The following is a 23,579-nucleotide window of genomic DNA, read 5'->3' as shown; positions in this document are numbered from 1 at the left end:
CGTGTTATGTGTAAATATATTAATTGTTTGACTGAGGTGACTATTGAATTGATGTTTTATACAAGTTTTAAACTGTATATGCTTTTTATCTACAAAATATGTTGGGTAGAACATGGGTAGATGAAATAGTGGGTATGATGAAAGGTGAGTTGGATAAAGGAGATGATCAATAATATTGATCATGAGTTGAAGGTGAGTGGTGAAAATTTGAGAGAATCACTTACCCAAATTGTTGGCCCCCGTCATTCAGCAGAGTATGGATGACAACCACGGACTATTCTAGACAGTCTATGGACCACTAGCAGGCCCGCAACCTGTAGGTGTAATGAACTATATGTTCATTTGTTGTACTCTAAAACCCATTGACATGTATTGCAGGAGAGAACACCTGTAAATAATACTGTCGATAAATGAGAGCTATGGACTTAGTACATGTTGAATAAACTTTGGCAACTATGGAATTAGTGCCCGTTGTATAAACCCCGCTCACGAGGTGACTTTGTGTCTATTCCTTAGGATGAATCCTTAGGAAGGAGTGATAGTTGATTGTTAGGGTAAACCCTTAAGAAATAAATAAAATAATGGGGTTTGGGGTAGTTAGGTTGATTGATTGATGTATAAACATAATAAATTTATGTATTGTGGGTTGAAAACCCTATATGCTCACCAGGCTTCCAAGCCTGACACACTCAGCTGTTTATATTACAGGTAGAGGACCCCGGGCATAGTCGGATGATGATGATGAGTGAACTTTGGATTATAGGCCAGTAGTTACAAATAATGGTCGTAAGGCTTATAATGTCTTGTTTATGCTTTTGATCTGTATTGGAACATGACATCCCGAGGTTTTGATATAAAAAGAAATGATATATTTCTTAAAGAAAGGATTTGACAAACTTTTATCATATTTTGTTTTGGGGACCAACTCCGCAACATCTTTTATAAAGATTTCTCTGATTTGATTTTTAAAAAGCATAAATTAAATCGGTCTTTTTTGGCCGAGAAATTTAGGGATGTCACATAACACCAAGTTACTGGTGCGTTTACATATTACCAATGTGCAACCGACTCGCAAGATACAACTCACACATCTCGGTTTCAAGAATATAAGATATTATCGTCTCACCAATCACTCGTGATAAAATCCATGAAGTTATCCAACTGAATGTGGGTTTAATCCAATGCTCAAATCATATTCATAAGCACTCATGAACGTTGCAGTAAACATTTGCTTATGTCTAATGCTCTTTAGACAATCCACACACCAATTCACGACAGTCTTCATTCATATCTACTTCCAACATATGAACGACTGTGGCCTGTTTGAATAATTTGACTGTTCTAAACCAATTAAATTATTCAGGAAGTCAAAACACTCAAAGTGAAACACAAGAATAATACTAATCCCATATGGCCTCAAACCTTGAGTATAAATAAAATACCTTTTATTTATCACCATATCGATTACTCATTATTTGTTGTTTCGGGTAATCAACTTCTTACTTGAATTATTACAACACTTGTCGCATGTTCTCAGCATGCACACAATGTTTACCTACGGTTCTTACTTTGTGAAATAGATCAAATGAACACATTTCCAATCATACTCATTTCACAACTCCTAATCCTTTTCACAAGTGAAAGAATATAAAATTCTTGCCACTTATGGAATATGTTAGATTCTAACATTTTATGCAATGATCCTTTCATAATGTCACTGCACTAAAGCCACAATGACTATTGCCAATGAAATTACAAAGTCCACTATCGGAGATTGTTACAAGACAATTCCATAGATGTGATGTCTCTCACTCAAAGTACATTCCTTTGAACATCCTTTTGCATAAAATTTCTAATCTAGACATAGACTTTCAATATCCAACTCCCAATACGAAAACCTTTTCATACTCGCCATATGACAACTCATTCTCAATAGAATCTTATCTATTCATAAAATGTCGATATAGTCCATCCAATACTATACTTCCAACTACTCACAAGCGACCAATCGTCGGCGAACTTTGGATTGTCCTTTGATAGTTGTTTAATTATGTTAGTCAAAACCGATTCTTGTCCTTTTCCCTCTAAATGCGCTAGACATTTGGAAAATTTTAGAATGGTCAAATATTATAGCATTTGCAATCGATCCTATACCCGAAGCGTATGGGACACGATGCATAATGTCTTACATAAAGATTTGATACTTTATCAATCTTCTGCCATAATATTTTATGTGCTACGTTCTCACAATTCGAATTATGAAGAGGAATGCCGTAATCATAATCGAAATTTAAGAACGCACTTTCTGTCATTGACTAATTTATTAACATTCCACAACCTAAGCCTTTAGATTTGAATTGAAGCATAATATTCTCTCCCTTAATTATAGCAAAACAACTATTCAACCCTTACAAATTTGCAAAGTATGACTCTTGTTTTTCTATAATTAATATTGCTAACTTGCAATACTTGCCTTAATAATCATGCAATCATAACATTTATGCTCCCACTATCACGATGATTATTACAAACATAACACTTATGCTCCCACTAGCTTTGACATGTATTCAGAAACAGCTTAACTTTCAGAAAAACAATGCCTATTGAATTTCTTTAAGTTCATATTTCTAATAACCAATGCTTTGATTGTAACATCCGGATATCCAGATATGGGAATTTGAGTATTTTATATTGGGGAATGAGGAGACTCGGCGAGTTGACGCCTCAACTCGTCGAGTAGGATCGTGTTTTGGGGACCAATTTAATGATGGGACTCGACGAGTTGGGTATTTGGACTCGCCGAGTCGACGCTGTCAAGGAAAACCCTAATTATCTGGGTTTGGGACCTATTTAAAGGCCCTTATGGCTTTCAGTGGCGGCCACCTACACCTTTGGGAGACTCCTAACGAACCAGAGAGCTGAGAGAGTGAAGAAGAGCCATTTTGGAGCATTCTTAAGGTGGTTGTGCAATGGAGTAGTCATTTCCAGCAAAGGGAGGTCAAGGGGGGTGTCGATTCAGAGCTTCTGAGCTTGCATCTTCACCATTGAGGTATCAAATCATTTAGGGTTTTCTAGCTTCTTTTATGGCTTGATTTGTGGAGTATAGTGTCCCATTGAGTGTGAAGCCATAGATCTGGACCCAAAGAGGTCCAGAGAGTCCCTTCCATCCTGCTTTATGCATTCTATTTGGAGTTTTGAGCTAGGGTTGTTATGTAATGGAGGGTTTCACCCAAATGAGCTTGTAGAACCTTGCATGAGTGCCCAAGGTTCGACCTTTTCGTGGTTGTTGGCTTTGAGGGAGTTAGATCTATGGTTTGGTGAAGCAGATCTGACCTCAGAAGGTCAGATGAGGGTTGTCATGGGAGCAACTCGCCGAGTCCATAGGCAAACTCGACGAGTCGAGTCGGGGTTGCCCCGCGTTTCGTTGCCGAGTAACTCGACGAGTGGAGAGGGAACTCGTCGTGTCTAAGAGGTTTAAAAAGGATTTAGAGAACTCGCATGGACTCGCCGAGTCACTCTTGTGTACTCGCCGAGTCTGGTCAGTGTTGACCGTTGACTTGAGTTGTCTTATGTTGACTTTGGGAGTTTTGGTCAACAGAGGTAATAGAGGTCAGGGAGGGGTAAAATGGTCTTTTACTCATTACCTGACTAGAGAGGGAAAGAGTAATCGCCGGTTAATTAGAGTTGGGACTTCGAGTACTAATTAGAGATATTTGCCTTATGTGTTAGGCGGTGGCAAGTCCGAGGTTCGCATGTGCAGATAATTGCTTTCTGATTCCCAGGTGAGTCTTCTCACTATACTCTACCTTGAGTAGGTAACCAGAGTTATGTGACAGAGTATTTGTATGCTATGTATGTTAAGTGTTGTACTGCATTATTTCTATGTGATTTATGTTGTGCATGTTTACAGAGTCAGAACCGGAAGGTTCCCAGAGTTAGAACTAGAAGGTTCACAGAGTAGGGTCCACGGACCCACAGAGTTATAGCCTCGAGTGGCTAATATGTGTTATGTGTGGTATTTTGGGGAACTCACTAAGCTTCGTGCTTACAGTGTTTTGTGTTATGTGTTTCAGGTTTCTCTCAGGATCACGGGACGACACCGGCTCGATTGTACACACCAGAGAAAGAATCATGTTTTGAGGATCCTAGTTTATTATGCAAGTGAAAATGGAATTATGTTTTGTAATTCGATTATGAATGAGATTTTAAGCAAAGTGTTTTTAAGAATTAAACGATTATTTTTAAATGAAAAATTGTTTTGAAATTTTCGGTGTTACAAGTTGGTATTAGAGCCTTGGTTTGAGGGATTCGGAAGCGCCTTCGGGTAAATCTGGACTCAAACTGAGGAAGTAAGAAACGTTTTCAAAGAAATAATTTTCTAAAGCGAATAAGAGTTCAAAGAGAAAGCGAGAAAGAGCAGTGTGTACAATCAGCCAGAGCCCGAACGGTGATTTCCCAAAATACCCTTACTTTTGTGTTATGAGATATTTATGATGCACTTTATGAGATATTATTGCATGCTAGAGACAGGCTAGGTATTCCATATCTTAGGACTAGAGTGGCTTGATTTGTGATGCCTTAGCCTAGGAATTGCTGTTATATGCGATGTGCTTTTGAGTATGTGATGAGTGAGAATATTTAGTTGGAATCCTATAGGGGATTTGAGTAGAGGAGTAATCTAGGGGAGATACCTAGATAAGTACCGTGGTACTTAGAGAAAGAATAGTTAGAACCTGCGAGGGGAAGAGTTGCAGAGTTCGGTGGTTCTTTCGAGGATGAGCAGAGCAAGCGGAGTTATCACCCAGAGTGAGTCATATATATTCTTCGATGCTCGAATGCTGCTTGCTTCGTGCTTTGTGGAACTCTTGATGATGGGAGTCAGCTAACAAGCGAATATGACGATATTCAGGAGGTAGATGGCCGACATCATTAGGAGCTCTTCAGCAGCTAATGGCAGAGAAGTGTGGGAATCTAGGAAGAGCCTAGGGAGTAACTTTAGCCAGATGAGTGCGCTGGCAGAGTAGAGAATTTCGCTGGGGAGCGAGCGCGTGACGGAATTGGTGAACGAGAAGGTCGAGCAGCTACTTAGGAGCTCCTGGATAGTCCGTGTGGAAAGTATGGGTAGATGTGGCAGGTAGTATGGGCCCATACTACTGAAAGCAAAGGACCCATACTTGATATAGGGAGTATTCTGAAGGTTCTAATGAGCGGATTGAGGAGTGATGTTATGGTTCGAGTACCATACATCGGAGGGTATTGAGGAGTGATGTTATGGTTCGAGTACCATACATCGGAGCATATTGAGGAGTGATGTTATGGTTCGAGTACCATACATCGGAGCGTATTGAGGAGTGATGTTATGGTTCGAGTGCCATACATCGGAGCGGATTGAGGAGTGATGTTATGGTTCAAGTACCATACATTGGAGCGGATTGAGAAGTGATGTTATGGTTCGAGTACCATACATCGGAGCAGATTGAGGAGTGATGTTATGGTTCGAGTACCATACATCGGAGCGGATTGAGGAGTGATGTTATGGTTCGAGTACCATACATTGGAGCGGATTGAGGAGTGATGTTATGGTTCGAGTACCATACATCAGAGCGGATTGAGAAGTGATGTTATGGTTCGAGTACCATACATTGGAGCGGATTGAGGAGTGATGTTATGGTTCGAGTACCATACATCGGAGCGGATTGAGAAGTGATGTTATGGTTCGAGTACCATACATCGGAGCGGATTGAGGAGTGAAGTTATGGTTCGAGTACCATAAATCGGAGCGGATGAAGGAATGATGTTATGGTTCGAGTACCATACATCGGAACAAATGGAGGAGGTATGTTATGGTTCGAGTACCATACACCGGAGCATATTGAGAAGAGATGTCATGGGATGAGTACCATGGTTCGTAGTGAATGATGCTTGTGGTTCTCCGGTTATTCGGTCACAATTGATGAGGTAGAGATTGGACACTATGGGTTTTAGGCCTGTGGGCCATGATTGAGTTCGAAGAGGCGTCCCTTGAGAGGGAGGTCGAGAGCCTATCAGAGTATTTTTGGTAAGGAGTTAGAGGGAGGGGAGAATTTCGATCTTAGTTGAGCAATCAGTCGATAGAGGAGATGTCACCTTCTATGACCTGAGTGGTGCTATTTATGTTCGTGTGCGGAACATGAGAGGCCTGATGTTTAAGTTTCGGGTTTGGGGGTAAAACCCTACAGGTTGTCATTGATGATGATTTTCCATCAGAGTATCAGGTAGCATGTGTGCTGCGAGACAGTGATTTACCATGAGCAGATAGTCAGTTGGGACTGAGATAGTCGAGGACCACGTTGCACCTATTTGAGTATAGTAGGGCGTATTGTAGAGGTATCAGTGGGGAGTCCAGTCGAGTTAATTAGTGCAGTGGTTTTTCTATTCATGTTGGGTATTGAATATGGGAGTGGGTCCCTGTTCTTGGGATGATCCATGTGTTGGAACGTCGGTTGATGAGTCGAGGTGGGGGAGTATGATGATTTTGTGGTCCAGTCTATGAGTCAGTGATGTTATTGGACAGTTGAGTTGTTTGGTATTGGATTGGTACGAGACTTGGAACGACTAGAGGCAGTCGTGACGAGAAGTTCTTGAGGATTTCATCTGAGGTTCAGAGTTATGAGATCGATTGATTTCCTTCAAGGGGATTATCGGGCGTTGCGTAGTACTTTCCAGGGGCAGGTGCGTTATTGCTGGTGAAAATAGTTCGTGAGGTTGTTGATGTGTCAGATAGTGATGGTTCAAACCCTAAGTGGGGGAGAACCGGGTAGTTTATTGAGAGAACCAGAGATTTGTGCAAGAGCGGTTAGGGGTTGGATACAGAAACCTGCGGCTTGAATTCATGAGATCAGGGTCATTGGTGATCAAGGAAAGGTGCAGGGCGAGATAATGCATGTGGTATATGTCTGAGAGAAGGATGGGTATCCCCACGGCGGGTGGTCAATGATCAAAATCTGGTGGTGGTCAGAGTCGTTTCAAGTGGAAGACTCGTAATGATGGTATGGGCAGTCGAGAACTTATGGGTTGAAATATGGGTAGAAGATTGTCGAGTAGCCAACTCCCGGGATGGGATGTGTATTCTTGCTTGGATTTTGAGCAGTAGTGGAAAGGGTTTCGGAGGATCGTCAGTATGTTCTGAAGGGTTAGCGCCTTCCTTGTATTCCAATTGAGTGTTTGGATGCACTGAAGTTGCGCATTGAGTGAAATAGGAAATTATTATCGGATTCAGAGGAAATGTATTGTTGTATGTGTATGGTGCTGGGAGTAAGGGAATCAGTGGTAGAGGCAGGACATTGTGATGCTCTGTTAGGGTGTTCCGTGGTTTCCGCGTATAGCGTCCCGATTTCAGAGTTATTTAGAGTCTTGGGTTTAAGATGACTAGTGATGTATCATGTATCCACGGTTCCAATGGGAGCCCTTCGTGTGTTATCACAAGAGAGATTATTTAAGGAAGTGGATCTCCGTAGTGGTAGGTTCTGTGTTATGGCGGTTGCCGCCAGAGTCTGTAATGCATATCGAGGCAAGTGTGTGTGTAACTATCTATGATAGTCTTCGGTTCATGAGTTAGTGAACATAGTGTGGCGTTGTAATGAGAATGAGAGTATAGGGTGAAGCTACGGGGAGCCGTAGTATTCACCAGTCAGAGGGTGTTATGATGCTACGGGGAGCCGTAGTACTCACAAGTCAGAGAGAGAGAGAGAGAGAGAGAGAGAGAGTTGTGATGCTACGGGGAGCTGTAGTATTCGCCAGTCAGAGGGTGTTGTGATGCTACGGGGAGCCGTAGTACTCACAAGTCAGAGAGAGAGTGTGTCTTGATGCTATGGGGAGCCGTAGTATTTGCCAGTCAGAGGGTGTTGTGATGCAACGAGGAGCCATAGTACTCACAAGTCAGAGGGAGGGAGTTGTGGTACTACGGGGAGCCGTAGTACTCACTAGTTAGTTAGCGTTGTGATACTACGGGGAGCCGTAGTACTCACTAGTCAGAGGCTATCGTAATGTTGTGGGAAGCCATAGAACCCACTAGACGGCAAGAGAGTGTGATGATGGAGTGTTCTCCGATAAGTGCATGATGCAGAAGAGTTTTAGGCTTGAGTAGCCCTAGTGTTGAGTTTTTGGAGCCTAGTGGTTAAACCGGGGTGAGACTAGGGTCTCCGTCTCTGTCGGGAGGGTCAGCGAGGCGTGCGGGAGAATATGCGCAGCAGACGCCAGAGGTTAGAGCTGATTTGATCTTCGATTGGATTGTATTTTCTTTTTATGAGGAAAAAGGGAATTTCGTGACTTGCATGTCACTGGGCCATGATAGTGGTCACGGGGAGGAAGTTAGTGAGATGTTTTGGATCATGTAATGTGTGACCTTTGGGGGTTCAACTGTGGGGCCAAAAGCTGACCTGGTGCTCGGTGTTGAAGATGAATATGAGAAATGCGCTCGAGTTTACCATGGTGATGTCTGCGGACACTTTAGAGCGAGCGAACAATTCAGATGCTCGAGGATATGTTTCGGGCATGTGTATTAGATTTCGGGGGGGGGGGGGGATTGTGGCCCGTATTTGCCCTTGGCAGAGTTTTCCTACAACAACAGCCATCATTAGTGCATCAGTATGCCACCCTTTGAGTTGTTGTAGGGAAGGGAGTATCGAACCCCATTTGCGGGGGAGAGGTAGAGCAACGTGTGATGGGAAGTACAGAGATCGTGCTTCAGACGTCAGAGCAGATACAACAGGTCAGGCAGAGGTTGTTGACCGCTCAATGTCGCCAGAAGAGTTATGTGGACAGGCGCCGGTCCAAGCTCGAATTTTTGGTCGGTGACTTTGTACTCTTGAAGGTCTCTCCTTGGAAAGGAGTGATCCGATTTAGGAAGAGGGGCAAGCTGGGGCCCCGATATATCGGTCCTTTTCGGGTGATTACGAGGGTAGGCAGGGTAGCCTACCGGTTGGAGCTACCTGCAGAGCTAGGTCAGATCCATGACATTTTCCATGTGTCGCAGCTGCGAAAGTATATAGCCGAGGAGTCGGCAGTAGTGCCATTAGAGGATATTCAGGTGGATTTGGGCCTGAACTACGTGGAGAGATCGGTGGCTATTCAGGATCGAAAGATCAAGGTTCTGAGGAACAAAGAGGTGCCTCTGGTGCAGGTCCAGTGGCAACACCGGAAGGGTCAGAGCTTACTTGGGAGCCGAAGCGCGAGATGCATGAGCAGCATCCGGAGTTGTTTCCAGAGTGAGACTTCGAGGGCAAAGTCTGATTCTAGTGGGGGAGAATTGTAACATCCGGATATCCAGATATGGGAATTTGAGTATTTTATATTGGGGAATGAGGAGACTCGGCGAGTTGACGCTTCAACTCGTCGAGTAGGATCGCGTTTTGGGGACCAGTTTAATGAAGGGACTCGACGAGTCGGGTATTTGGACTCGCCAAGTCCACGCTGTCAAGGAAAACCCTAATTGTCCAGGTTTGGGACCTATTTAAAGGCCCTTATGGATTTCAGTGGCGGCCACCTACACCTTTGGGAGACTCCTATCGAACCAGAGAGCTGAGAGAGTGAAGAAGAGCCATTTTGGAGCATTCTTGAGGTGGTTGTGCAATGGAGTAGTCATTTCCAGGAAAGGGAGGTCAAGGGGGGTATCGATTCAGAGCTTCTGAGCTTGCATCTTCACCATTGAGGTATCAAATCGTTCTCCCTTTTCTCTTTTGGGTAAGATTGGTGATTTTAGGGTTTTCTAGCTTCTTTTATGGCTTAATTTGTGGAGTATAGTGTCCCATTGAGTGTGAAGCCATAGATCTGGACCCAAAGAGGTCCAGAGAGTCCCTTCCATCCAGCTTTATGCATTCTATTTGGAGTTTTGAGCTAGGGTTGTTATGTAATGGAGGGTTTCACCCAAATGAGCTTGTAAAACCTTGCATGAGTGCCCAAGGTTCGACCTTTTCGTGGTTGTTGGCTTTGAGGGAGTTAGATCTATGGTTTGGTGAAGCAGATCTGACCTCAGAAGGTCAGATGAGGGTTGTCATGGGAGCAACTCGCCGAGTCCATAGGCAAACTCGACGAGTCGAGTCGGGGTTGCCCCGCGTTTCGTTGCCGAGTAACTCGACGAGTGGAGAGGGAACTCGTCGTGTCTAAGAGGTTTAAAAAGGATTTAGAGAACCCGCATGGACTCGCCAAGTCACTCTTGTGTACTCGCCGAGTCTGGTCAGTGTTGACCGTTGAATTGAGTTGTCTTATGTTGACTTTGGGAGTTTTGGTCAACAGAGGTAATAAAGGTCAGGGAGGGGTAAAATGGTCTTTTACCCATTACTTGACTAGAGAGGGAAAGAGGAATCGCTGGTTAATTAGAGTTGGGACTTCGAGTACTAATTAGAGATATGTGCCTTATGTGTTAGGCGGTGGCAAGTCCGAGGTTCGCATGTGCAGATAATTGCTTTCTGATTCCCAGGTGAGTCTTCTCATTATACTCTACCTTGAGTAGGTAACCATAGTTATGTGACAAAGTATTTGTATGTTGTGTATGTTACGTGTTGTACTGCATTATTTCTATGTGATTTATGTTGTGCATGTTTACAGAGCCAGAACCGGAAGGTTCCCAGAGTTAGATCCGTAAGGTTCATAGAGTAGGGTCCACGGACCCACAGAGTTATAGCCTCGAGTGTCTAATATGTGTTATGTGTGGTATTTTGGGGAACTCGCTAAGCTTCGTGCTTACAGTGTTTTGTGTTATGTGTTTCAGGTTTCTCTCAGGATCACGGGACGACACCGGCTCAATTGTACACACCAGAGAAAGAATCATGTTTTGAGGATCCTGGTTTATTATGCAAGTGAAAATGGAATTATGTTTTGTAATTCGATTATGAATGAGATTTTAAGCAAAGTGTTCCTATCCATGTGAATTTGTTAAAACCAAAGTTTGCGACAAATCCAAACTCATATGGACCGAACCTTCTTAATCTTGATTTCTTGCCTTATGGTAACACGGCTGCCCACAATGTCTTCCAAGTAGTTAACAGCTCACCCTTTCCAATCAATGTACTTTCAGTTGATCAAGGTCCTTGCCTTTTATGAGAACTCATAGTGCTCACATGCATAATTAACTCAATTGGAACAGCACAGAAACAAGGTAATGTCAACACGATAGGTTGTAAACCTCTACTCGTGTGCTAGTGATGATCGATAAGATTTATTCTTGATTTGTTCTTGAAACCTTTCAAGACCATTAAGACTCCCACTGACTCCTTAGCATATAATATTCTCTTGTCAATAAACATTTCTTTACAACCAAATATTCAAGAGTTAGTGTAGCTTTTATCAAGACTAAACACTTCATAAAATTGGTTGTAGTTGGTCTTTGTCTTATCCAAGACATCACAACTTTCCAATTTCAAATGTGCAAGAATAAGAAAAACCCTTTTCTAAACTCTACATTTGATGAATGTTATAAACCTTTTTAGTACTTGTCACTTAATATAACAATCTTAACTTTAAGACTTTTTTTTGGAACGAAGTCTGATTGACTTCTTGATTTAACCATTTCTTTAATTCTTGATTCTTGTTCTTATACATACACTTGTACTAAGACTTATTTAGAGGATCAATTGAAATATGGTTCTTAATCATTAAGACACATCATACAGCATAAAAGTACTCTCCCTTCTTCTTAGAATAGAGAAACTTTTATCTTTCTGCCTACTTTATTCTTCTTATTCGTTCTGCTATTGATTTAAACCTTTTTGAATCAATTCAGAACTACACTTAATCTTATAAGTATAATCATATTTACTAATCCTTTATTAAATCATGACGAATATCTTTGTTACCCTTGTGGTGGACTTGATCAACACACAACTTTGTGTACTCGATCTCCTAGTCCTTCACTTGACACTTTGTCAACGAATTAGTCTAATTTCCAAATATGAAATTTCTCATTCATCGTGCAACCAAGTTGCATGATTCCAAGTTTCTATCCAATTGAAACTTGGGTGATGAGAAACTTTCCCTATTTAGTAAATTCTCGACATTTCCACAAACAACATAATTAAGAATCACATCCACTCGTTGTAGAAATATACAAACATCAATTTTTCATAATGATTTCATTGTAAGGAAATAAATAAATAAATAAATGAGTCAAAACAAAATTTATTTTATTCATAAAAGCAGCGGAAAACATTTGTCCTTACAATGCGAAATCAACTGAAAAACTATGTAATCAAATATTCCTAACAATTCTCTCATAAATTTCTAAGCTCAAAATCTAATCTTTAATTCCATGAGATCGATATCCATTTCTTTGAGATTAGACTCATCTTGCTTTTCCATCAAGCTTCCTCTCTTTTCACTGATCCTGAAGCATAGCCATACTCTGTGACTCTCTCATCTTCTGGACTCTTCAGGCTCTTAGGGCAGACTTGTATCCAACGCCCTTTCTCTTGGCAGCAAACGTAGGTCGATTCTCCTAGAACATCCTCGGAAGCATGGTTGGTTGGTTGACTTGACCCGACCCGACATGGTCCATTTGGGTTGCATGGCACCATGCAATTGGATAGACTAAATGAGAGAAATAACACTTGGAGATTATTAATATATTATAAGTTCTAATATATTAATAATATTATTTAATTAGTTTGATCAAGAATTAATTTAGAATTAATTAAGTGATCAAAAGATAACTAATTAAGTATATGGGTTGATTATGTAAATCATTCATATCTTGTATAGTGGGCTAAGAGGCTCCATGGATTATCAAGTTGGGTTCCACCCATAGGATGCTCCATGGGAGTTACAAACCCATGGGTCATGGAAATGAAGAGTCATGACACATTAGGGTTTACATGGTGTAACCCAAGATGTGTCAACACTATATAAGAATCCCATTCTCCACCAAAATCGGCTACACATATATGAAACAAGAGGGCTAGGCCGATTTCAAGAAGTGTGTATTCTCTCAAAAGTCTTTGCAAGAGCATTTGGTGTGGTTTGAAGCATTTGAGGCATCACACTTGGGGTGCTAGGCTCACAAGGTTTCAAGGAACATAAGCAACAACAAGGTAAGTTATTCTATCTTTCATTCAAGTTAAAAAATGTTCCCCATGTATGTTAGATAGGAATATAACCTTGGAATTCAACTTTACATGATAATTAGACAAACATAGAACCAAGGTTATTAGGGTTGCATGTACACTTAGGAAGTGTTAGAATGCTCAAAACCCATCAGTGGTATCAGAGCCTAGGCTTGTTTGTTTGTTATTTGTGCTTAAAAGTTGAAAAAGGTCGAAAAGCTTGCTGTCTGCCTGATGAACTCACCGAGTCCATGGGGAGACTCGCCGAGTTCACTTGTATCTTCAACCTACTCACCGAGTAGGTTCGTGCACTCGGCAAGTAGGAGCCACAGAGTGTAGAGTTTCGACTTTAGTTGCTGGAAATGGACTAGAAACATTACCCTAAACTGTTTTGGTAATTGAAAACTGATTTTAGATGGAGTAATGTCTTTCCTAATCCATTTACAACAACTAATAATCAAAGTTACAAAGTTTTATGTGTAATTTTGATTCATGATAGTGTTCATGTTCATGTTATTGATCTTATGATGTTTAGATGATCATAGGAATTATTTGTAACCTATGTGGTAGTTTAATTCTTGATCATAATGTGTTTTAATGGAGTCCATAATTTGTCCTCCAGTTATGGAAAACCAAAAGTCACTTGAATTAAAACCATTAAAAGAACACAAGAGTTAGAAAAATGAAGAGTCTTCATTTTTATTACTCTATTAAACTCATAAGTTACAAGCAATGAAAAGTTTTGAAAGTTTACAAAACTTGCCCTCAAGTTTTGGAACAAGTAAAGTCTTGATTAAAACTTTAGTTCCAACCCTTAGAATTTTAAAAGTTAAAATTCAACCCTTATACTTATAATATTATAAGTTAATATATATATATATATATATATATATATATATATATATATATATATATATATATATATATATAAGATTAAAGTCGTCTTACCGCTAGTACGCCTCATTCACGAAGCCGGTCTATAAGGTGGGTATAAGGTTGTTGCCTATAAAATGGCAACTTAATGGGTGTCCACTCTCACCCACCGCTCGCTTGATTGGTGGAGGGTCGTGAGCCGAACGGGTAGGAAAAGGACTTATAAATGTGAATAAGGTGCTAATCCATGAAATTACACTTTACACTTTGTTTAAGTGGTTGGTGGAGCGTGTGTGGTTAACCGGCACACTAACTTGGACTTAACAAGGTAGGTAAAGGGTGACTTAAGGTTTATTATAGTATCGGTGGAGCGTGTGTGGTTTATCGGCACATCGATTGAGTGATAAACTTTAAGGGTACCAAGTGATTTGCATGGGTACTTCACACCTCGTTTTGTGGTCCTCGGTATCCCAGTCACAAAACTTGGATGGCACACTCGAGATTGAAACATGCCTTTGAAAAAGTTCATTGAATCTCAAAGAATCTAGGAATTTATAAGAACCAATCAAAACCTAATATTTAATATTTCGGTTTTCATGGTGGAAATTGGTGAATCGTCATTCACCTACCATTCAAATATGTTATAACTTGGATTACGGCATACCTCTTCTAAGTTATAATATATTGTGATTGGATCCTAGCCTTAATATTATATTTGGGTGTTTTATTAAGGACTCTCTTAATATCTAAACTAATATTGTCCTCTTCCTTTAGATGTCTTCAAACAATGCTGCTTCTGGCTCTAATCCTAATGGCTCCTTTACCCTTATGAACTTGTGTGGGAAAGTCACTTTTGATGGATCCAACTTCAATGAGTGGATCAGAAACATCAGGATGATTATCCGCTACGAGGACAAAGAATATGTCCTTGACAAGGAGCTTAAGGAGATTGATGAGACCACTGCAACTCCTTAGGAGATCGCCGACTTTCAGGCACATGAAAGGGATGCTACCAAAGTGGCATGCATTATGATGGCCACAATGACAGCGGAACTCCAAAAGTCCTATGATGATTTCTACCCTTATGAAATGCACCAAGATCTAATGGAAAGATACCATCAAAGTGCACGAAAAGAGAGGTATGAAATCATATGCTCCATGATAACAACCATGATGAAGGACGCGGAATCCGTCACAAGCCACATGCAGAAAATGCAAAGGTATGTGGATCGATTGCTGAAGCTTAATGTGAACTTCCCTGAGGAGCTTGCAATAGATAACATTTTGCACTCCTTACCATCGTGCTATGATCAATTCCGCATGACATATCACATGAATAAGGAAGAGGTCACACTCAACAAACTTCAGGGACTTCTCAAGACCGTTGAAATAGGTCTTAAGGGGAAGTCGGTTGTTAACACTCCTACTCCAAACTCCACTCCGGTTTTGGCAATCGGGAAAAGTCGAGGGAAGAAGAGAAAGAGCTCTTCAAAGGGTACCAAGGCTCGGACCCTTGATGGCTCTTCTTCAAGTGGAACCAAGAAAGGTTTCGTCACTCCTTCTTCTGACCCAAAAGAGGCTGAGTGCTTCTATTGCCATGAAAAATCACATTGGAAGCGGAACTGCCCAAAATATCAGCAAGATGTGAAGGATGGGAAAGTTAAGCCCAACCATGCAGGTATTTACACTATCATTTCTAATAACTCACCCCATTCTAAATCTTGGGTCCTTGATACCGGTTGTGGTATTCATATTTGTTGTGACTTGCAGGGACTAAGAAGAAGTGAGAATGTGGAGCAAGGAAGAATAAACTTAATCATGGGGAATAGGAAAGTTACACCTGTCACCAAGATTGGATTTTATACTTTGTCGCTAAGTAGTGGGTTAAATTTAGATTTGAATAAATGTTGTTATTCGCCAGAAATGGCAAGAAACATTATTTCCTTTCATGCATTGTACAAACAAGGGTTTACCTTTTCATTTAATAATGAAGTTGGTTCTATTGATGCTTTCTTTAATAATTTTCTTTATTTTAAAGCATTACCTTGTGATGGTGTGTATGAAGCTGTGTCTGTTGTTGATAACTTTGGAAATAATGTGATGTGTATTGATTCTATTAACAATAATAACTTGGATAAAGCATCATTATGGCATTGTCGTCTTGGACATATAAGCAAGAAACACATAGGCCAACTCCAAAAGGATGGGGTCTTGGAGTCGTTTGACCTAAAGTCAGATGATAGTTGTGAATCATGCTTACTTGGAAAAATGACAAACTCACCCTTCACAGGCTCGTGTGAGAGGGGTGAAGGTTTGTTGGACCTTGTACACACGGATGTGTGTGGACCATTCAAACATGCCACAAGGGATGTTAATCGTTATTATTTGACTTTTATTGATGATTACAGTAGATATGGATATGTCTACTTGATCAAGCATAAGTCAGAGACTTTCGAAAGGTTTAAGGAGTTTAAACAGGAAGTCAAGAATCAATTGGGCAGGAACATTAAGATGCTTCGATCCGATCGTGGTGGTGAGTATCTTAGTTCAGAGTTCCTTGACTATCTAAGGGAATGTGGGATTGTCTCACAATTGACACCTCCAGGACACCACAGTTGAATGGTGTGGCTGAGAGGCGTAATCTAACCTTGTTGGATATGGTTCGTTCCATGATGAGTTCAGCTTCGCTACTAATCTCATTTTAGGGGTATGCCTTAGAGACTGCCGCCCATATCCTTAATCTAGTCCCTAGAAAGAAAGTTGCCAAAACTCCTCACGAGATGTGGACTGGTAAAGTACCTAAACTAGACCACATCAAGATTTGGGGTTGCAAGGCTTTTGTGAGATGCGAGACTCATGATAAGCTCGAACCTCGAAGCGAGAGGTGTTTTTTCATCGGCTACCCACAACAATCCTTTGGTTACCTTTGATGGGTTTTGAGCATTCTAACACTTCCTAAGTGTACATGCAACCGTAATAACCTTGGATCTATGTTTGTCTAATTATCATGCAAAGTTGAATTTCCAAGGTTATATTCCTATCTAGCATACATGGGGAACAATTTTAACTAGAATAATAGATAGAATAACTTACCTTATTGTTGCTTGTGTTCCTTGAAACCTTGTGAGCCTAGCACCCCAAGTGTGATGCCTCAAATGCTTCACACAACACCAAATGCTCTTGGAAAGACTCTTGAGATAACACACACTTCTTAAAATCGGCCAAGCCCTCTAGTTTCTTAGTGTATCTGATTTTGATGGAGAATATGATTCTTATATAGTGTTGACACATCTAGGGTTACACCATGTAAACCCTAATGTGTCATGACTCTTCATTTCCATGACCAATGGGTTTGTAACTCCCATGGAGCATCCATGGAGCATCCTATGGGTAGAACCCAACTTGATAATCCATGGAGCCTCTTAGCCCACTATACAAGATATGGATGATTTACATAATCAACCCATATATTTAATTAGTTCTCTTTTGACCACTTAATTAATTCTAAATTAATTATTGATCAAACTAATCAAATAATATTATTAATATATTAGAACTTATAATATATTAATAATCTCCAAGTGTTATTTCTCTCATTTAGTCTATCCAATTGCATGGTGCCATGCAACCCAAATGGACCATGCCGGGTCGGGTCAAGTACACGCCCGAAATAGTTATGGACTTAGACACCTTATCCAACAACCTCTTCTACAGACCTAGTGAAAATGTGGTCTTTGTAGCTAGGAGGGCTTTCTTTAGAGAGAGAGAGAGAGTTCATAACCCAAGGAAACAGTGGGAGGCAAGTTGATCTTGAAGAAATTCAAGAGTCAAGCGCTGAAGGAACTTCAAACCCTAGCACTCAACTTGAGGAGGAAACTCCTGTTGAGCATATTGACAAGTCTGTACCTCTGAGGCAGTCCATAAGGGTTAGGAATGCTCCTGAGCATTACTATGGATTCTATGTTACTACAGAAGGTGATACACTAATCAGTGATGAGACACTGATAGGTATGGATGAACCTAACAGTTACGTGGAAGCCATGGCAGGCCCGGAGTCAGCCAAGTGGAAAGAGGTAATGGACAGCGAAATACAGTCCATGTATGACAATCAAGTTTGGAACTTGGTTGAGAATGTACCAAGTCGTAAGACAGTAGGGTGCAAATGGATCTTCAAGAAGAAGACCAACATGGATGGTAAAGTACACACTTATAAGGCTCGACTGGTTGCAAAGGGCTTCTCTCAAATTCCTGGAGTGGACTATGATGAGACCTTTTCTCCAGTAGCCAAGATTAAGTCTATTAGGGTTCTGTTAGGCATAGCTGCATTTCATGATTATGAAATATGGCAAATGGATGTCAAAACCGCTTTCCTGAATGGAAAGTTGGCTGAAGATGTTTACATGAGTCAGCCAGAAGGTTTTGTCAGCAACGAGTACCCTAATAGAGTGTGTATGCTTGAGAAATCCATTTATGGATTGAAGCAAGCACCTCGCAGATGGAATCTTTGCTTTGATGAAAAGGTCAAGGATTTGGCTTTTCTAAGAGTGAAGATGAGTCTTGCGTGTATGTCAAGGCTAGTGGGAGTATAGTTAGCTTTTTGGTATTATATGTGGATGACATACTACTCATAGGAAATGACATCCCAACTCTGCAGGAAGTTAAGTTCTGGCTTGGGAAGTGTTTCTCTATGAAGGACCTAGGAGAACCTGCCTATATTCTAGGGATAAGAATCTTGAGAGATCGGAGTAAATGACTAATTGGACTTAGTCAGAGTACCTACTTGGATAAGGTGCTGAAGAGATTCAGCATGCAGGACTCCAAGAAAGGAGAGTTACCCATCCAGAGTAACGCCAGATTGAGTAAGACACAAAGCCCTAACACTGAGGCTGAGATAGCATAAATGAGTCGAATACCTTATGCTTCGGTTGTAGGATCGATCATGTATGCAATGACGTGTACTCGACCTGATGTAGCCTTTGCCTTGAGCATGGTTAGCAGGTATCAGGGGAACCCTGGCAAGGCACACTTGACTACGGTAAAGAATATCCTCAAGTACCTACGGAGGACTAAGGACTGGGTCCTTACCCTCGGTGGGAGTGATGACTTGAGAGTTGTAGGGTATAGTGATGCTAGCTTCCAGACTGATAGGGATAATTTCCGCTCTCAGTCGGGCTGGGTCTTTACCCTAAATGGAGGAGCAATTTCTTGGAAGAGTTCCAAGCAAGAGACAGTGGCTGATTCAACTTGTGAATCAGAGTATATTGCAGCTAGCGAGGCGGCAAAGGAGGCGATATGGCTGAAGAACTTCATTGGAGACCTTGGAGTTGTACCAGCTATTAAAGAGCCAATGGAAATTTTCTGTGATAGTGAAAGCACTGTTGCCTTAGCCAAGGAACCAAGGGATCACGGGAGATCCAGACACATCACCAGAAAATACCATTTTATCAGACATCGGATAGAAAAAGGACTCTTCGTGGCAAAGAGGGTATCATCGGATGAGAACCCAGCAGATCCCCTCACGAAGGGACTGACTCGGTTTAAGCATCTCCAGCATGCTCGGAGCATAGGGCTGAAGGATGATATTAGATTTAGTAGTTAGATAACCTAGAAATTTGTAAAGTGTAATTGACATTAGATGATGAATAAAAGGTGTTTTATTTATGAGTAAAGTGTTGCTATCTCTTGTCGTTCGTTTACTATATTTCTTTTTCATGTTTTGACTTCCAGAATAATTTTGTTTGGTATAACATATTATTCAAACCTCCACAGTCGGTCATATGTCGGAAGTAGGTATGAATCAAGACTGTCATGATTGGTTGCAGAGGTCTACGGTGTTGGACAAGGCTAAAACAATCATGAGTGCTCATAAGTTCTGAGCATTGGACTCAACCCACGCTCACTGGAATCACTTCATGGAATTTATCTCGAGTGATTGTGAGACGGTAATATCATATAAGTCTTCAAACCTAGATATATGATTTGTTACTTACTAGTTGGTTATGCATTGATTGTACGAAAACACATTGGTAACTCGATGTTATAAAACGTGCTTTTGTGTATAATTCAATGAGTGGTAAAACAAACATATGAGTCGAAGTTTATCTGTTCCTTCTTGGATTAGAAGCTGATATCTGGGCCCCTCGATGATTTTGTTTTGACCTATGTATCGGGCCCGGTCAGAACTAAGTTGATGTGTTCAATTAAGTTCTTTGTCAAACAAATCAAAAATCGGGAAACAAACTGCTGGACAATAAGTAAGACATTGTTCCATGTATTTTCCGGCTGATATCTAGAACAGAGGATTATATGATCACTTATCTTAAATGGCGTATCAACATCTTCTCAGTTCCAAGAGACCTTGAAAGAACTACGATTGTTGGTCGGCTCCTGAAGTACTGGAGTTATAGTTATTAGACTTATCCAAGTGGGAGACTGTTGGATAAGGTGTCTAAGTCCATAACTATTTCTGGCCAGTACTTGACCTGACCCGGCATGGTCCATTTGGGTTGCATGGCACCATGCAATTGGATAGACTAAATGAGAGAAATAACACTTGGAGATTATTAATATATCATAAGTTCTAATATATTAAAAATATTATTTAATTAGTTTGATCAAGAATTAATTTAGAATTAATTAAGTGATCAAAAGATAACTAATTAAGTATATGGGTTGATTATGTAAATCATTCATATCTTGTATAGTGGGCTAAGAGGCTCCATGAATTATCAAGTTGGGTTCCACCCATAGGATGCTCCATGGATGTTCCATGGGAGTTACATACCCATGGGTCATGGAAATGAAGAGTCATGACACATTTGGGTTTACATGGTGTAACCCTAGATGTGTCAACACTATATAAGAATCCCATTCTCCACCAAAATCGGCTACACATATATGAAACAAGAGGGCTAGGCCGATTTCAAGAAGTGTGTATTCTCTCAAAAGTCTTTCCAAGAGCATTTGGTGTTGTGTGAAGCATTTGAGGCATCACACTTGGGGTGCTAGGCTCATAAGGTTTCAAGGAACATAAGCAACATGCAACAAGGTAAGTTATTCTATCTTTCATTCAAGTTAAAAAATGTTCCCCATGTATGCTAGATAGGAATATAACCTTGGAATTCAACTTTGCATGATAATTAGACAAACATAGATCCAAGGTTATTAGGGTTGCATGTACACTTAGGAAGTGTTAGAATGCTCAAAAGCCATCATATATGACTCAGGGAGTGACTGTAGAACCCAGTTCACAACCAACTTATCAGGGAATGACGCACCCAACATTATCAACCTATCGATGTGTGATTTCATTCCTAGAACGTGAGCACAAACGGGTTTACCATCTTCATGTTTCATTTCCAATAGGGCTTTAGTGACATTGAACCTTTCAATTCTTCGATCTTGTGGGTTAGGGAGAATGATTAGAGGAGGTGGAGGAAGTGAAGCATGATATCTTGTTCCTCGATTGAATCTTGGAACATCATCTTCATGTGGAAAGCTTTTCCACGGGATTTGGGAAAACCATAGTTGTCGTACTTTGACATCTAGAAAACGGGAGAAAATAAATTCAAGTTAGTTGATAGATTGAGTCCTTAATAAATCACCCAAATGAGATATTAAGGCTAGGACCCAACACAATATGCTACAACCTAGAAAACGGATGCCGTAATCTAGTTGCAGAATATTTGAAGGTAAGTGAATGACGATTCACTAATTTCCACCAACGAAAAAACGAAAAAGAAATTTAAGTTTAAAAATCTATGAAAGCTCCTAGATACTTTGAGATTCATTGAACATTTCAATGGCATGTTAAAATCTCGATATGCCCCTCTAGTTTGTGACTGGGATGCCGAGGATCACAAAGCGGGTGTGAATAACCATGCAAACTTACATGGTGCCCCCTCATGTTACAGTCACCTATTCGATGTACCGGTAAACCACACACGCTCCACCGAACTATGACAAACATTGAGTCACCCTTTGCTACCTTTGCTTAGAACCATTTAGTGTGCCGGTAAACCACACACACTCCACTAACTTCTTCGCAAGGGCACAAAGTGTAATTTCATAGAATTGCATCAATTCACTTTTGCCTAAGTAACTAAGATTGGGAATTTATAAAATATTTAGTTACTTTTGTACTTCATTATACTTATAATGGAAGGTTTTGTCCTATCCTACTCGTTCGGCTAACGACCCTCCACTAGTCAAGAGTGCGGTGGGTAAGAGTGGATAACCATTCAATCGCCATTTTATAGGCAATTTCCTTAAACACCCCTTATAGACCAGCTTCATGAATGAGGCCTACTAACGGTAAGACCGACTTCTACTCATACATATATATAATGTTAGACTTTTAATGTTATATATAGTATTGGGTGTATTTTACACTTTTAAAATACTAGGTGGTCAAATTTAACAATTATACTTTTAATTCAATTAAATTGTAAACCAAAACTTTATGGATTTATTAAACCTCTTTTAATTATACACCTTAATTAATTAATAAAACCATAAGGGTGTTCTTTGAACTTTTCAAAACAATACTAGGGTTTTAGAATTTAACATTCCTAAATTAAACTTTTAATCAACTTTTAAATTCCAAAACTTGAGGGCAAGTTTTTGAAACATTCCAAAACATTAGGGTTTAGAATTTAAATATACATCAAAATTAAACTTTTAAGCAAAATTTAAATTCCAAAACTTGAGGGCAAGTTTTGAAACCTTTTCAAAACATTAGAGTTTTAAGTATTTAAATTTCAAAACAATACTTTTAAGTTCAAATTTAAACTATAAAACCTAAAGGGGAAAATTGAAACTTTTCATACAAGATAATTCAAATCTAAATTAAAAATAATCAAATTTATCTAATAAAAAAAATGATTATATAAATTTTGACAATTATCTTCTATTTAGGTAAGGATAATCACCAAATATTGATAAAATTCGGATTTTAAAACAAAAACATGTTTATGGTAATTATCCAAAGCTAAAACAGGAAGAAAATCGCAAAAACGAGTTGTCAGACCTTTTGACTCGTCAAGTCAGGACCTGGACTCGTCGAGTACAACTGACTCGGTGAGTCAAACACTTAGAAGCCAAAAAATTTGATTTTCAGTGTTGATTTCGATCAAATATGCATCAATACAATAGAAACCAATTAACACGCTCTGATACCACTGATGGGTTTTAGCTATAAGAACATCCTATGTGCTCATACAAACCCTAATGCTTCGATCTAGGTTTCTCTATTGTACATGCAAGTTATCCAAGACTATCAATCCTAGATCTAGAATATGATAATCAATATAACATATGAATTAGGGTTTAGATCATACCTTGATTGTTATGTAGCAATAACAATCTCAATTCTCCTTGTAATTACTTTAGAAAGCTTAGACTCACAAATGTCACTCCTCTAATGGTTCACAAACACCAAGAGCAAGAGGATGAATAGGAGAAGAGAAGAAACACCCAAAAATGTGTAGAACCCTAAGGATTCAGTTCCCCACGTTTTTGGTGCCCAAGGGGTCCTTAAATAGTGAGGCTATTAGGGTTATCAAACAAGGAAACCCTAATTTGGATGCTTAAGCCCTAAGCAACCCATGGACTCCTTTCCTTAAAGGCCTAGGA

Source organism: Lactuca serriola, chromosome 1 (genome assembly GCF_051521515.1).
Source record: "Lactuca serriola cultivar US96UC23 chromosome 1, Lser_US96UC23_V15, whole genome shotgun sequence".
In the NCBI taxonomy this organism is placed as follows: Eukaryota; Viridiplantae; Streptophyta; class Magnoliopsida; order Asterales; family Asteraceae; genus Lactuca; species Lactuca serriola.
This window is presented reverse-complemented; position numbering follows the sequence as displayed.